This window comes from Rhipicephalus microplus, unplaced genomic scaffold (assembly GCF_043290135.1).
Source record: "Rhipicephalus microplus isolate Deutch F79 unplaced genomic scaffold, USDA_Rmic scaffold_31, whole genome shotgun sequence".
In the NCBI taxonomy this organism is placed as follows: domain Eukaryota; kingdom Metazoa; phylum Arthropoda; class Arachnida; order Ixodida; family Ixodidae; genus Rhipicephalus; species Rhipicephalus microplus.
The window spans coordinates 496,842-513,628 of record NW_027464604.1 but is presented as its reverse complement, the minus strand read 5'-3'; positions in this window follow the sequence as shown (position 1 = coordinate 513,628).

Here is a 16,787-nt window from a genome sequence, read left to right as displayed (position 1 = left end):
CTGTGACACACAACTAGCGCTCTTTATTAACGACATCAGCTCAAGTATAGATCAGAATGTTCCTGTAGATACCCTTTTCCTAGATTTTGAAAAAGCTTTCGATAAAGTACCCCATAAACGCCTTTTTTAAACCTTTCCCGCTTAAACATTGACCCAGCAGTTCTAGAATGGATACGAAATTTTTTGTCAAACCGGGAACAGTTCGTTTACTCCAACCAGACATCATCTACCACGCGTCCTGTCCTTTCAGGTGTACCTTAGGGTACGGTGCTCGGTCCCCTTCTATTTTTAATTTATGTTAACGACCTACCTAGCAATATATCGTCCCAAATCCGTCTATTCGCTGACGATTGCGTGATTTATAGTCCTATTAACTGCCCTAATGACTCCCAGATCCTTCAAAATGATCTAATAACTATAGAAACCTGGTGCAAAAAATGGCTCATGACTTTGAACATTAGGAAAACCTCCGTCATCTCTTTTCATCGCAGGAAATCTCACCCGGCTACTTCATACTTTTTTTCTGGTTGCGAAATATCCCTGGTGAATTCCTACAAATATTTAGGTATAAACATTACGCCAGATCTTACTTGGTCCTCCCCCATAACAAACATTTCTAACGAAGAAAACAAAGTCCTTGGTTACCTAAGAAGAAATTTACGACTTGCTCCCCCTTCTGTTAAACTTTTAGCATATCAAACACTAGTCCGTCCGAAGCTTGAATACGCTTGCGCCGTCTGGGATCCCCACCAACCTAATCTATCCAAAACATTAGAATCTGTCCAAAATAGAGCATCTAGGTTTATATATTCTGATTACTCGCGCCACACAAGCGTTACTAACTTAAAGATTAAAGCACATCTTCCCAGCCTTGAACTGCGACGGAAAGTCGCTAGATTAGCTCTTTTTCATAAATTTTTTCACTCACTGTCCGACGCATCTGTTATCATGCCCGCGCATCACATATCTTCCCGCACTAACCACAACTACCCAGTTTACCCTGCGCATGCCCGTACAACTGCTCACCTTCGGTCATTCTTCGTTCAGACAGCGAAGGATTGGAATGACCATTCATCGTGGTTAACAGCGCGAAACACCCGGACAGGAGCGATAGAAGGACACGGTACAGCGCTGACTTTCAACTGAAATTTTTATTGAAAACACGAGAATATGTATATAGACAGAACAGAAGACCTCGTGACCAAACCAGCCCCCTCAATCGATAAAATTATACACGGCGACAAGGCTTTGTCATGTGCACGCAATCTTGCCACAAAAATAACACATACTTCAAACTATAAGATTCCAATGTCGCCAAGAGAACCGGGCATGAGCAGACGAATGAACTTTAGCCACTATCTAACAAAGATAATTCATTACCAAGTAAGGCGATAGACGGCTGGCTAACGCATTGAGACCCTTTCTTATTTATAAAAAATGCCTCCATAATTTCTCTTGAAAGCTTGTCTGGGTGCTTGAAGAGTACTTTTGTTTTTTCAAAAAGTGGGTGGCATCCACATTCGCGGCAATGCAAAGACAAATGTGAATGCGCAAATCCTTTCAAGGAACTGTGGTGTTCCCTTAGCCGTATATTGACACAACGCCCGGTCTGACCAATGTACTCTCGCCCGCATGAAAATGGGGTTGAGTACACGACATTCTGCATGCACGGGAGAAACTTCATAGTATGTTTGATACTACACTGCTGATAAATTCCAGTCTTCCTGCCTTCTATGCGAGTGTTTACTGCCTGGCAAAGTCCCTTAAGCTTCGTTCTGCTTGAAAACCCAACGTTTAATCTGAACTTAGATGCTACTTTCTTTAATCTGTGCGAAAAAGAATGAACATATGGAATGTAGACAGAACGGCTAAAATCTTTTTCTTTCACTCGGGAGGACTGCCCCTTGACCTCACGCAGCAGCTTATCGCAAGTCGTAGAAATGATAGAGTGAGGAAAGCCTGCATCACGCAGCCTCGCCACCTGATAGTTAACGCTGTCAAGCATACGATGGGGGCAACTCTTATTGAGGGCGGACCTTATAGCGGAAGTGGCTATACCTCGTTTAATCAATTTCGAGTGCCCTGATCTGAAATCAAGAAGAGACTTCTTTGACCTCGGTTGATAGGTCCAACACACATGTTCCGCTTTGAAAGACAGTCTAAGGTCTAAGAACTGCAACTCCTCCTTTTCAGGAACCTCAATAGTAAACCTAAGACCTTGTCCCTGTTCATTAAACAACTTTACGACGTCCACAATCGATCTTTGGAAATTTAGCCTATTGACGAAAACCAAATAGTCATCCACAAAGCGGAAAATTCTCAAAGCTAATTCACCTAGGTTATCATTTATTTTGCGGTCAACGAAACTTAAAAAGATGCTGCTTAGTACTGGCGCTACGCAGGAACCTATGCACACTCCTGCCCTTTGGATAACTGTCCTTCCTTGCCACTGAACGATCGTGGACTTCAAGTAAAACTCCAAAAGCTCTAGGAAGCTAGCAACCGGTATTTTGCAACTTTCGACGAAGCCTAACTCATTCATTTGTCCCTCGATGGTCTGTTGCACGAATTTCAATAACTGTACATGAGGCAGGGAATAATAAAGATCTTCTATGTCTATGCTGAATCCAAAGCAACCGCCAGGGTTATTATTCTGCAGAACTTGAACTACGCAGTTAGAACTGGCGACTTCGAAAGGGTCCTCCAGCTTAAGCTGTGCGAGATTAGTCTGCAAGTACCCTGAAATAACTTTTAACCATGACCTTCTTTCCGAGACGATGGTCCTGAAAGGATAGTTCTGCTTATGCGTCTTTACACTGAAGAAGGCCTGCAGAAGGAGCCCTTTTTCTCGCTTGACTTCGTTTGCTACTTTCGTTAAACCAACCTCATTCATCAAAGCCAAAGCACGTGATTTAATCTTAGAGGGATCAACGGAAACTTCGCGAAAATTCTTATCCATTGCTGTGGTTGCTTTTTCCAAATACAAGTTTTCCGGAATAATAACAAAATGTCCTTCTTTGTCAGACTCTAAAATGCGCAAATTACTATTCGCACAGAAATCAATCAGAGGTCCTAACCTTCTCGAACACCTAGAACCCTTCGACGGTTTCAACAACACATCGACGCACTCAGACACACACCTTAGTCTGTCCTCCTCCTCAGCTCGGTGAGCCACTGTCCTGGCTAAGACGACCTTATCCAGCTGTTTCAGACGCGGCTCGAGACAGAATTTGGGCCCTAGTTGAAGGACCTGTAGAAACTTGTCTGGTACTACTTGGTCCCCGATAATGGTCACATTCCCTGTTCCTTTCACTTCTTTCTTCTTAGGTAGCGAAGGTCGAACTTGACTCCATAAGAACTCCGTAGCGTGGTAGGACACTTTAGTCCACTCCTTCAGGAGAAGCCGTCTTGTTGGACCTATCAACCGAGGTCAAAGAAGTCTCTTCTTGATTTCAGATCAGGGCACTCGAAATTGATTAAACGAGGTATAGCCACTTCCGCTATAAGGTCCGCCCTCAATAAGAGTTGCCCCCATCGTATGCTTGACAGCGTTAACTATCAGGTGGCGAGGCTGCGTGATGCAGGCTTTCCTCACTCTATCATTTCTACGACTTGCGATAAGCTGCTGCGTGAGGTCAAGGGGCAGTCCTCCCGAGTGAAAGAAAAAGATTTTAGCCGTTCTGTCTACATTCCATATGTTCATTCTTTTTCGCACAGATTAAAGAAAGTAGCATCTAAGTTCAGATTAAACGTTGGGTTTTCAAGCAGAACGAAGCTTAAGGGACTTTGCCAGGCAGTAAACACTCGCATAGAAGGCAGGAAGACTGGAATTTATCAGCAGTGTAGTATCAAACATACTATGAAGTTTCTCCCGTGCATGCAGAATGTCGTGTACTCAACCCCATTTTCATGCGGGCGAGAGTACATTGGTCAGACCGGGCGTTGTGTCAATATACGGCTAAGGGAACACCACAGTTCCTTGAAAGGATTTGCGCATTCACATTTGTCTTTGCATTGCCGCGAATGTGGATGCCACCCACTTTTTGAAAAAACAAAAGTACTCTTCAAGCACCCAGACAAGCTTTCAAGAGAAATTATGGAGGCATTTTTTATAAATAAGAAAGGGTCTCAATGCGTTAGCCAGCCGTCTATCGCCTTACTTGGTAATGAATTATCTTTGTTAGATAGTGGCTAAAGTTCATTCGTCTGCTCATGCCCGGTTCTCTTGGCGACATTGGAATCTTATAGTTTGAAGTATGTGTTATTTTTGTGGCAAGATTGCGTGCACATGACAAAGCCTTGTCGCCGTGTATAATTTTATCGATTGAGGGGGCTGGTTTGGTCACGAGGCTTCTGTTCTGTCTATATACATATTCTCGTGTTTTCAATAAAAATTTCAGTTGAAAGTCAGCGCTGTACCGTGTCCTTCTATCGCTCCTGTCCGGGTGTTTCGCGCTGTTAACCACGATGAATGCTCACCAACTAGCCCAGCTTTCCATCTTGCTCGATTGGAATGACCTTCCGTCCCACGTCGTGCGCCACTCCAGCCCCATTCTTTTCAAAGCGCACATGGAAGAAACCCTGTATTGCCCACCCCTCATGTAACACCCCTCCCTGGCGTTTTTGAGGTATAATAAATAAATCTAAGACGTATCGGGTGTCACCTCGCCGGCTTGAGCTAATAAAAGCAGAGGTTAACAGGATGCTGGAATTGGGCGTGATTGAGCCGTGTGAAAGTGATTACACTTCCCCGTTAATTCTTATGGAGGTACCCGGCAAAGATCCGCGTCCTTGCGTAGACTATCGTAAGTTAAACCTCATCACCAAGGATCAGACATACCCAATGCCCCACATTGAGGAACGCGTCGAGAGGGTAAGCAGCGCGGAATTTATCTCCACGCTAGACCTAGTGAGAGGTTACTGGCAGGTGCCGCTCACTGAGAGGGCGAGCCGGTATGCTGCATTAATTTCACCATTGGGGACATTCCGCCCTAAGGTGTTGAGTTTCGGCCTAAAGAACGCGCCTTACTGTTTTTCAAACTTAATGGATAAGGTTTTGCGGGGTCAAGAGGACTTCGCATTGCCTTACTTGGACGACGTCGCCGTGTTTTCCTCGTCCTGGCCAGAACACTTGGCGCATTTGAGAGCAGTACTGACACGCCTACGCGAAGCAGGTTTAACGGTAAAGGCGCCCAAGTGTCAGCTAGCACAAGCATCTAGCACAGCTAGCACAGCTAGCACAAGCAGCTAGCACAAGCACTCTATCTCGGGCATGTTATCGGTCGAGGGCATCGCCGTCCCTCTGAAATGAAAGTGGCAGCTATCCGAGACTTTCCCCAGCCCCGAACAAAAACCGATATTCGGGCTTTTCTGGGAATAGCTGGTTACTATCGTAAGTACATCCCTAGATATTCCGACATTGCCAGCACTCTTACTGACGCGTTTCGCAAGACCGAGCCCCAAATGGTCGACTGGGATGAGGAGAAAGAAAAGGCTTTCCGCGTTTTGAAAGCGGCCTTGTCGAGCCAACCTTTGCTTAGTTCACCGGACTACTCGAGGCCTTTCATAGTCCAATGCGACGCTAGTGATAGAGGCATGGGGGCAGTTCTTAGTCAATGGGATGAGGGGGATGAAGAGCATCCCGTCCTCTATGTTAGCCGGAAACTCACCCTTCGCGAGCAGGTTTACAGCGCTAGCGAAAAGGAATGTGCGTGCTTGGTTTGGGCAGTCCAGAAACTGGCTTGTTATATTGCCGGAAGCAAGTTCATTGTGGAAGTGGACCATTGTCCTCTCACCTGGCTACAGACCATGTCCTCTAAGAACGGCCGCCTGCTGCGTTGGAGCCTCGTTTTCCAACAATATACGTTTGAGATACGCTACAAAAAGGGTGTACTCCGTGGCAACGCTGATGGCTGAAGTCGATGTCCCTGACGCGAGAGGATGTCTCGAGAACTCTGGTATTTTTTTTTTCCTGACCTAGACAAGGGCTAGTGATTGTTTTCTTTTTTACTCTTTTAGGTGTACTTGTTTGAAAACGTTGAAGACACGGCTATCTAGGGTTTCGGGTTCGGTGTGCTTCCAGTGTTGTTGTTTTGTGTCACCTTAACGTATGAGTAACATTTTGAATAAATTGTGTATTTCCTTTAATATCAGTTAAAGGGTAAAATTGCCTGGTGGAGTTTGGCGGAATTGTCCGGCGCTCACTGGTTGAGTATAGTTGTGTTTTCATGTGCGTATGTGATGTCTGTTGAGCCCACAATGAAGCAGGTGGTGCCCTCTACTTCATCAAAGACGGTCGTCACCAAACCGACTACCGGCGCTGACCTCTCCGGACAGTGGCTGCAAACCTCAGCCCATCGAGATCTTTACCCCACCCCCCCCCCCCCCCCCGCGAAAGACTGTTACGACCGGCCCTAGGGAACCAAGCAAGAGGAGTTGCGGGGAGAACCGGTTCTTGACCGACTGTGTCGTCGACCCCCACCTCCCCATTCAGGCTCCCCCCTCTCGCCGGGGGAATTCCGGAATCTGCTGTGCGTTCGTGACCATGTTTGGGCATTTTTTAGGGCGCCAGGAGCATATATGGACATCGTGTTAGGTTGTGCCACTCCATGTGTTGTGAGAGGTGTTTCCCCCTCCCTCGTGGCCGAGGTGCCGGGGCCACCGTATTGGCTGACGATGCGGACAATGCGCCCAGTGTCGACAACGCGGCGCTATAAAATGCCGAAGACGTTTTGTATCGCTCTCTCTTCTCTCTTTGGATCAGTTGATCACTTCTCCACATGTAAATAAATCTCTGTCGTTCGTTCGGGCGCTTCTTCTCGCTGAATTGTTGGACGATGGATCCTGCGACGGGGCCAGCTACCGAAAACGAGACCGGCAGGACCCGGAGTCCCAACAAAGCCCTCACAGGGCAGAGCGAGTGAGAGATAATTCGAAGTGGTTTTATTGCGGCAATTGCACATCAGACTTCAACTTACAATCCTGATGTGGAGCACGGCAGACATATTTGTCATTCATACTAGTTATCTTTTTATTCAAACAAAATTGTGTGTATCCGACGAAGCACGTGCGCTTCAAGCAAACGCGCTTCAGCAACACTGTAGCGTATTTTGTTACACAAAAACAGGAGTATCTCCTTTGAGGCTTTTACAAAAAAAACTTAATTCCAAACGAACCCAAATAAATGCACATTAGGTTTTTCAAGCGGTTATTTCTGATATCAATAACGAATAAGTATTATCTCTAGGTCACTATATTATTCTCACCGGGCTGAGCAGACGACTGGAAACGCTTTGGCGAATAAGCCGCCAAATGCCGAGCAGACGTAATGAATCTCTGCTTATCCGAAGGTGTAAAAGATTAGCTGTAATAAGGCAATAGCGATGAAGCATAGACTAACATGGACTCTATGAGCAAATACATTTACTGCCCGTAAATGCAATCAATACGCACTTTTTTTTAGGGGCGAAGCTCCTTAGGGCGTGGGCTGTGCTTCCCCTGTAGCCTGTATGTAGCCACCTCTAGTTTAGTTCTTGCAGTGTTCACTAGATGGCGGTACCGTCCCCCGTATGTAGCCACCTCTAGTTTAGTTCTTGCAGTGTTCACTAGATGGCGGTACCGTCTCCTGTATGTCTCCTGTATTTATCTTCACGCTAGACCTAGTGAGAGGTTAGCTTCTATTAGCGCGGCTCATATGAAAAGGAAAGAGGAAAGAATACAGAGACGTCAAGACAGGTAGGCGCTAAACTTCCAACTGTTTATTTCATGCCCTTGACACCCATCTTATACATGCGTAGAAACACGACTCATCTTGCACGTGGTGACATCCCAAGAAACGTCATTTCCTTATCTGTCAAAGCAATTCTTTCCTCTTTCCTTTTCATATGAGCCGCGCTAATAGAAGCTAAGTTCATGGATAACCAACTCGCCCGAGCCACAACACTTTTGAACTAGTGAGAGGTTACTGGCAGGTGACAGGAATGCAGCAGTCATGAAAAATAGGGCACTGTGGAATTACAATAGGTATGATGTTGTCAGAGGAATATGGAAAGGGGTCATGGTTCCTGGGCTGACGTTCGGCAATGCGGTCTTGTGCATGAGATCAGAAGTTCAAGCAAGATTAGAAATTAAGCAACGTGGAATAGGTAGGCTTGCTTTAGGAGCTCACGGGAATACACCAAATCAGGGAGTTCGGGGTGATATGGGATGGACATCATTTGAGGGCAGGGAAGCTAGCAGCAAGATAAAACTTGAGAAGCGATTGAGAGAAATGTGGGAAGAGCGTTGGGCTAGGAAGGTTTTCAGCTACTTGTACATGAAGAATGTCGATACAAAATGGAGAAAGCGAACCAGGAAGTTGACTGGTAAATACTTAGAAAACAGCAGGTGGCCAAACCAAAAAGAACTATCGGTTAAGAAGAAAGTGAAGGAAACGGAGACTGACATGTGGAGAATGGGCATGATAAAGAAGTCCGCACTAGAGATCTATCGAACGTTTAAGCAGGAAATTGCCAAGGAAAGGATCTATGATAATACTCGGGGTAGTTCTCAACTGTTTGAGGCCAGAACGGAAGTTTTGCGAACCAAGACATATCGGGCCAAATACGAAGGGGTAGACACAGTATGCAGTGCGTGTGGAGAGGAAGAAGAAACTGCCGAACACTTGATAATGTTCTGTAAAGGGCTTCACCCTATAATTCAGGATGATGGCGCAGAGTTTTTCAAAGCACTGGGGTTTAGGGACCGGGAGGGCAAAATAAACTTTAAGCGGGTAGACTTAACTAGGAGGTTATCTGATTGGTGGCTAAAGTCAAGGCACGAGTGAAAATTAAACTCTTCACTGCAAAGTAGGAATCCTCAAACTCTTTTTTTAAGGAAAAAAAAATATAGTTTTTGGTTCATTAGGTATTACGGCTTGGTGGCGCTAGCCACCGCCCGATCTAAAGGGTACAGCCATATCTATCCATCCATCCATCCATCCATCCATGTAGCCACCTCTCGTTTAGTTCTTGTAGTGTTTACTAGATGGTGGTACTTGTAGCTGATGATGAAAAGATGCAAGATGTTATAAACTAGAAAGCGGTACTTGTAGTTGATGAAAGACGCGAGATCTTATAAAATAGGAATGATGTCACATATGGCGCGTGTCATTGGTTGAAGGCAATCGTTCGATTTAGTGCGGCGACGTACGCTAGGGGGAGCGTTGTAATAAAATCCGTTCGCTGTTGGCGCGCGCTCGGAGTCGCCAGATGAATAAGGCTGCACAGCGGAGAGAGAGAGAGAGAGATTAATGAAAGAGGAAGAGACAAAAAGGACGCTATTTTCTGCCTCCCGTCGCGGGGGCACGGCTCAGCGCCTTTAGGGATCGGGGAAGGGGAAGTAAAGATGATAGGAAGAAGAGAGGAAGGAAAGAAAAAGTGAATGTCATGGCAAGAGAACGTCTTGTCAGTACAGTCAGTAGTGCGAGTGAAAAGAGTCCGTCTATAAGGCGGCGAGGTCCGCGCAAGCACAGAACTCGAGGAAGGCTCGAAGGGCTTTCGTCTTCGAGCGCGCGGGAAAAAGTATGTCTTCCATTGTTTCGGCAGGTAGTCCAAGCAGACGATAGCGGCTTATCAGTGCGCAACGCTCAGTGGCCAGGTCAGGGCAGGAGCAAACAATATGCTGCAGCGTTTCGTCATCACCGCACCTTCGGCACGCTGGCGATGAAGAGCGACCCGCGGAATACATGCGTGCCGCAGGCCAGACGCTGCCAGTACGCAGGCGAAGCAACAACCGCCGCTCGCATCTATCCAGGCCGGTCTCCGGAAGGGATGGTGGAGGTTTGCCGCTTGCCACCCGTGTGTCAGGGTGGGCCGTTGGTAAGAGCTTCCGCAGTCGCTGCCGTGAGTAATCCGAGAGAGCGCAAGGCGGCAGCAGCGCGCGCTCGCAAACAGAATCCCGATGTGCGAGCGCGCGAGGCAAGGGACATCGCAAGCCATCCATGGTCTAAGAACAAATAAAAGTTGATTTGTGTATATACACACACAGCGTTTCTCACGTCTTTACATGATGATCGACTGGGCGAATTACACGGAAGATTCACAGTTTACCGATGAATCCCTCAGGAGCTTCGCCCATTCATCATCATTCACCCCGTGAATATGCCGTAATTTTTTTTAGTTTGAAGCTATGACACCAAAACGTTAGGTGGAAATAACACTACAGCTCATTTCATAAACGCTATAGCATGTAGAGGCGAGCGAAAGGTTCTTCCTGTTGCTCCATGTTTACATTATTCCGACATTTAGACTTTGTAAAGTTACACACTATGTGTTTCTGGTACATGCGTTAAACTGCCTGGCACCTGAATTAAAGCCGTTCGCAAATGGATTAAACATGGTGACACTTGGATTAAACTCACTGGCACGCGGCCTAACTCAGTTGGCACTTGGATAAATATGTCGGCGCTTCGACTAAATGTTTACCACATGGATTGAATAGCGTGGCGCTCAGATTATTTAAATGGCGTGTCGATTATTTAGGCTGGCACTTGGATTAAAGTAAGCGGGAAGACCTGCAGTGCTGGCGATTTTATTTTATATACGTATGCACCGCTACGGTACAGCTGTCATCACGCCGGGTTAACGTCAATTGCAGTTAAACTTCATCCGCTGAACTTGATTTCAGCCGCAGTATCCAGGACTACCATCCTCGTGATCACCAGAGCTTCGTATCAGCTTACCCCTTCTGGTGTTGCTGTAATATCCTTGTTTTAGTGGTCATCCTTGCACACCTGTAAGCAGCTGGTTATATAAAGCATATTCGGCTGTCAAACATTTGTCTTCGACGTGCAATTCTACATATCTTTAGCTGCACGCCGTAACGTATCGCTCAAAAAAAAAAAAAAGAACTACAGCACAGTTACTTCCCATGCACATCCTTCGCATAACATTGATTCCCAAGGTATGGGGGTCCTTCCTAATTTGTTTCTTTCTCTGACAGGTTCAGCCGCGTCCCTTGCGTTCCTCCTGCACTGTTGAGAAGCCTGGACAGTACCTACAATAGAAGGCCGACATTCGGGACAGGATCGAAGTTCATGCTCTCTCTCTCTCTCTCTGGCAGCTCTAACCATGAAGGCATCAGTTGGTAGGATGTCCCAACTGTGAAATGTGAAAAGTCATACAGCTCGCTGCACTGCTATGTGGTTCCCACGCGACATATACACCTGTTACATTCGACACAGCTCACGTTGCGTGTTGCCCTTTGAATATATAGCGTGTGCGTGCGTGTGATATGCGTGCGTGTGCTAGAGAGAGTGAATAAGAGAATTTTTGTGTGTTTTGGTATACCTCATTTACGCCCAGCGAGCGCCCTCGCCTGCGCTCTCCGTATTCATTATTGACTCGGCCGCTCTCGGCTGTGCCCATGCTTGAGAACCTGGCTAAATTGTATCTATAGTGGGTAAAGTATGCAGAGGGTCGGGGTGGTAAATGTGCACTGCCATGCTTAGACTTGGGTAAACCTCGTCACTCGGGCGCGGTAATTGTGCTTGCTTCATGTTCAACATATGCACACACGCACATAGACGCATGTCCGCGCACACAGACAAATAGTGAGACAATAGACTGACGATCGTCTGTGCCAAAGCACCCAGAATATTTTTGCTCCTTGCTGTCTTTTCTCATTCGTGTTTTCGTTCAAGATTAAAATCTTCGTGTCCGCCTTCATTCCGTACTTTCATTTTATTTTGTCATTTGCCATGCCAGCTGAGCGCCGAAGTTGTGCTGCAGCTCGAGCGCTCGGGCTCGAATTCCGGTCACCGCATTTTCCATGGAGCCAGAATCCAAGTACGCCCTTACACAGTGAAATATTGTTGATGCGATTTGGCGTAACACGCTCGGTGGCCTAATACGTTTTCTTTTACGTTCCCGGCCAAAGACCCTTGGCTTAAATGTATTCTTGTGCGTTTAATACCATCACATTTTCCGCCAAAATTGCGTAACACAATAACAATACCTTGGTTTTGGGCGAGGTGGTACATCATCAGAGGAAAGTTGAAAAGTGTGTACGATGAAGAGAAGACACATCGAACAAGACTGGTGTTTCACTTTATTTCACAAATCCAGTTGAAGAAAAAAAAAAGAAGGGCAGAGCAGCAAACAGAACTCGAAATAGTCGATGCTTACCTGATAATGAAAGCATGTGATAAGTGTGTAAGCTGGCCATCTTTTGTGTTGAAATAAAAGGAAGTGGCTTTATCTTTCGACGCATTTTGATACTCGATTATTTGTTTTCAAATGTGGTGTTCGAAGGCCAGGAGTGGGGGCCAGGATTTCTTCACGGGGTGGGGGGGGGGGAGCATCACCCATGGCAAGTGAGTTCGTCCAGGTGGGCATGCAGATCGGTAATTTATGCATTCTCGTTTGAATATGTTTGCTTTAGGCGGGGGTGGGGGGTGTGGTTGCAGACGAAAATTTTGGGGTCCCCTCCCTCTTGTAGCCCCGCTCGTCCTTGTCGAAGACTTATCCATACGCCGTTTGTTGCGATACGATGTGTGCATAGGTATGTGCTTGATGCGCAGGTATGTCATGATTTATGTTTCAAATAGACGCCAGTTGCAAGTGAACCACTGGTCCTGTTATGCGTGTTTCGTCTTCGTTTGCGCTTGTCAAGTTTTTTTCCTATATAGCGGAATGTGGAACCGAGAAATGTGATATTGACCGATATAGCTTGAAATCCTACGTTTACATGTATGCTGGCTTAAGCCGCGCTCCAACAATCCGCGATCCGCACGTTTCAATAAGGCGTCGATGCCGCAGAAGAGTCGCGTTTGCGGCTAAAAGAGCGCTGCTGTATATAGGCGTGGCCGTGATGTCTTGTGACGAAATGATTAGTTGAAGCCACGATATAATTGTGAGAAACGCCGAATTGAAGAGCTCGCAAAATTTAAACCATCTGATGTGCTTTGACGTGCACTGCCATCTATCCGTGGGCGTCTAGCAAATTCGCATCTATCGATATGCTACCGCTGTGGCAGCGATGAAACCCACTTCCACGGCGATAGGAGAAGTTTTTTTACCACGCAGAGGAAGTATCGCAGGGTCCCTTTAAGCTTCTGAATAATCTACATGTGTTATGAGGGTATGAAAACGTGAACATCGTAAGAGTTATGCCTAAGATTGGTTTGGGATACCGTGGTCTGCTTTGTTTATCAAACGCGCTAGAGGCTCAAATCAGATATGAAAATGGCGAAATAAGGTTGGTTTGTGAATACGGGCCTTAGACTGTGGTTAGCATGTAGTGTGGATGACCTTTTTATCGCGTCGAATTCCGGGCAGCGTCATCGTGCGATTCAGGAGCGAACTTCTCGGGGAAATCGCGGGGTGATGGGAAGGCAGTTGTAGCGTAGGTGCTTTATTGGACTGGACACCGTTAACCAATGCCATTGGTTAACTTAAGCCTGTTTCACATGCGAGCGATTTTGCTCCAAGAGCGGAGCGGCAGCCACCGCGCGAGGCCAAAACAGGTTTCTACCACGACTACTGTTCGCTCTAGTGAAATTCGCCAGAGTTGGAAAAATTCACTCGCGGCAGAAGCGGCAGAGCGAATAGTGACGTCGTTTGACACGTGATGCTAGGGGCCGAGTCGAGGAGTGAACGCGCGCGCTGCGGGGAACTCGTTTCGCAGAACTCGCTCCGACTGAGTAGCAGACGACATCCGTCCTCTCCCCGGCTCACAAATGTCTCGCGCTGCTTTCAATGAGTTGCTCATTGCAGAAGTTGCGAAACGACCTCTTCTTTAGGACGTCAATATGGAGGATTTCTGCAAGAAGCATGAAAAGAGAATTCTTTGGGGAAAATTTGCCGAGCTCCTTAAGAAGTCGCATACTTTTGTGAAGTTAGAGTCATCGCTTGAACTGGCCATGTTCACTGGTGAAGTCCAACTGCAACTGTTTTCCTTTTATTGCTCTCGAAGATGCTTCCAGCGGAGTGACAATCGTGTGCGGTACCCTTCTTTATAGTAATATTATTACTACTTTCTTTTTTTGCAGTTTCACCGAATGTTACTCCCACGTATAGGAGCCGCATGACACGCCGTGCTTCTGTGTCGCAGCAAATGTTGCTGGTTTAACAAATGATGAATTTTGTTGACGGTGCATAGATGAATGGGTTCACACGAACGAGAGAGCAAAGGCGGGTGCTGCAGTCGACTTGAGAAGTAGCTTTCCACACAGGTCACTGAAAAGGAATTTCGTGGTGTAACTCAATGAAGAGAGGGCGCGAAGCAAAAGTGTGTTGCGTGAAATGATGTTTTACTTCGGCTTTCCTGCTCACCACCGCAGCATTTGTGGACGCGAATTTCTGCTAAAGCAAAACTCGCTGCGTAGTTTCTGACCTGGGCCGCGCACAAGTGTATATACAGCCGCCAAAGAACCAGGACAACGAGCGTATCACGTATACCATGCTACCTGCCGTTGGTGAAACTCTTCCTGGGGTGCTTTACTGAATCACTGAAAAACCTAAGAGGCTTACTATTTATGGTGAAAGCATGCAAATTCGGGTGCCAGAATAAATGTAGACCATTCGGAAAATACCGAGGAAGAGTAAGTTCGCATATGCCACAGGGTGACCACAAACACGACCGAAACTTACCACTGAGAGCTTTTATAGAAAATTTTATTTTGACTTAAGCAGACAGGTACTGGGCTGACAGAAACCTCATTCGGTGTCCCAAAGTTAAATCGCTGAAAGCAAGAGCAATGAATCGGAGAAACATGGGAAGTGCTGCGCAGACCACGCTCGCAGTTCTTAAGCATTCACCTTGCTGGAACAGTGTTCTAATAAAATTATGCCAGCAAACTCTTTCATTTGCTTCTCCATATGAGCGCGCAACAAAAACCATACATTAAAGAGACAAGACAAAACAGAAAGGAACTGCAAATGTTGCTTGTTTGTTATAAGATTCATGTTACACTTAGTTTAATCAGTGTACAGACGCGTAAAAGTCGAGCGGCTATTAATGATGAACCTCGCAGCACACGGGTGCGAAAGGATGAACACTTGGAGGAGAGCACGGCTTTTAGATACCACTGAAAACAGTGGTTAACCGGCACCTTCCGCGGACAACACTGCCCGCTAGAGCGGCGGGCGTCGCGCAACAGCAGCGGCGCATGTGAAACGAACGCGCCTCCTCCCGCCGCTCATCGCCGCCGCTCCGTCGCTCGCATGTGAAGCAGGCTTTAGAGTCTACCGCAAACGAGTTATAGACACGCCCTTGTAATGGCCCCCTCCCTTCCCCCTTCGATTTCCTTGAGAGTGTGATGGAGGTATGTTCTAATATTAGTCGTGGTTTTACGTCGAAAAACCCACCATATATTTAGTTAAGAGGGACGCCGTAATGGAGAGCTTCGTAAATGTCGACCACCAATCGGTTCTTGTACTCTGGCAAGTCGCCCCCACCGAAGATGCGTTCCTTCGCGCTCTGTTCCTCGTCAGTTCGCTACGCCTCCTTCGTAACGATTTCGTCGCCGTCTCTCATTGGCTGGCATATCTCCTGAACGGGGGATATATGCCGGCCGAGACCTCGCCCGTGATGAGTCGCATATGTCCGGTCTTTCACCTCGAGTGCTGCGCAGTAAGCGGTATACTTGTACACGTTTGTTTTCGTGGCAGGGCAAATGGTAGTAACAGTAGACCATAGTATTTTATTTATTTATTTATTTCTAATACGTCGACTTTCTTTCCGAGACCTTAACAGGTGGGCATACAAGTTTTGGCAAGCAGGTACAACACCAAACAAAAACAAAGCAGAACAAATTTAGCAGGAATCCAGCACACTGTGAACACAAAGGTGCACGATGTAAGGTGTTAAAAATAACTGTCAATCAGTGTCGAAATGTGCATACGGAAGTCACAAAGAAATGTTGAAATCAGTATAGAACAGACAAGTATACAATATTTAAATATACACATGATTTACAAATATTACGAAATGCACGCATGAAATAGAAGTGCGGCACGTACAAGTTACAGAAAACGAGCAAACACTGCACTATACAGTTGGTTCTGCATTGCAAGCGGTTGCGCTATTAGTAGTCCAAGCTGTACGTACTCGTATATATAATATGAGCAAATTAGAGCTCTGCATTGTTTAATTGTCAAAATTCAGTTGTTCCACTCGTAAATGTGCATTCAGCGGCTTCGAGGTACTTTATTCCTGCCTGCTCTAAAATATAATTCTGGTTCCTCCAACAGCCCCCCCCCCCCTATTTTTTTCCCTTCTCTGGAATAGTTCCAGGCAATCGCATCACTGCTGCTTTCTTTTTAACGCATTACCGATAATAAGGGGCTTGTTCACAGAAATTCCGGCTTTGGCGTCGTTGGTTGTGAGCGAAAAATGGCCATTACTGAATATAGAAACAGCGCAACCTAGAAGTAGTTACTTCGTAATTACGGAAGTGAAAGGACAGAAAAGAGCCCTGACTTTCAACTATGTTTTTTCGCTTCCGTAGTTATCAAGTAACTACCTCTAGGTTGCGCTGTTCCTACATTCAGTTATGTCCTACCAACTTGCCCAAATTCCCACGCTTCAGAAAAATGGTCGTCTTGAGCGCGACCAAAAAATCGAGAAGGATGCAAAATCATAAATTTTATAAAACCAGGGTGCAAGGAGGGGTCGAACTCGGGTCGTTTGCTTCTCAACCGAGCGTTTCACCACAAAGCCATGCGTCTTTTTTTTTTTCGTGGTATTTATACGGATCTGCTTGTGAATACAGTGATACATGCCGGTGCCAACATCCTCCGCTTTGA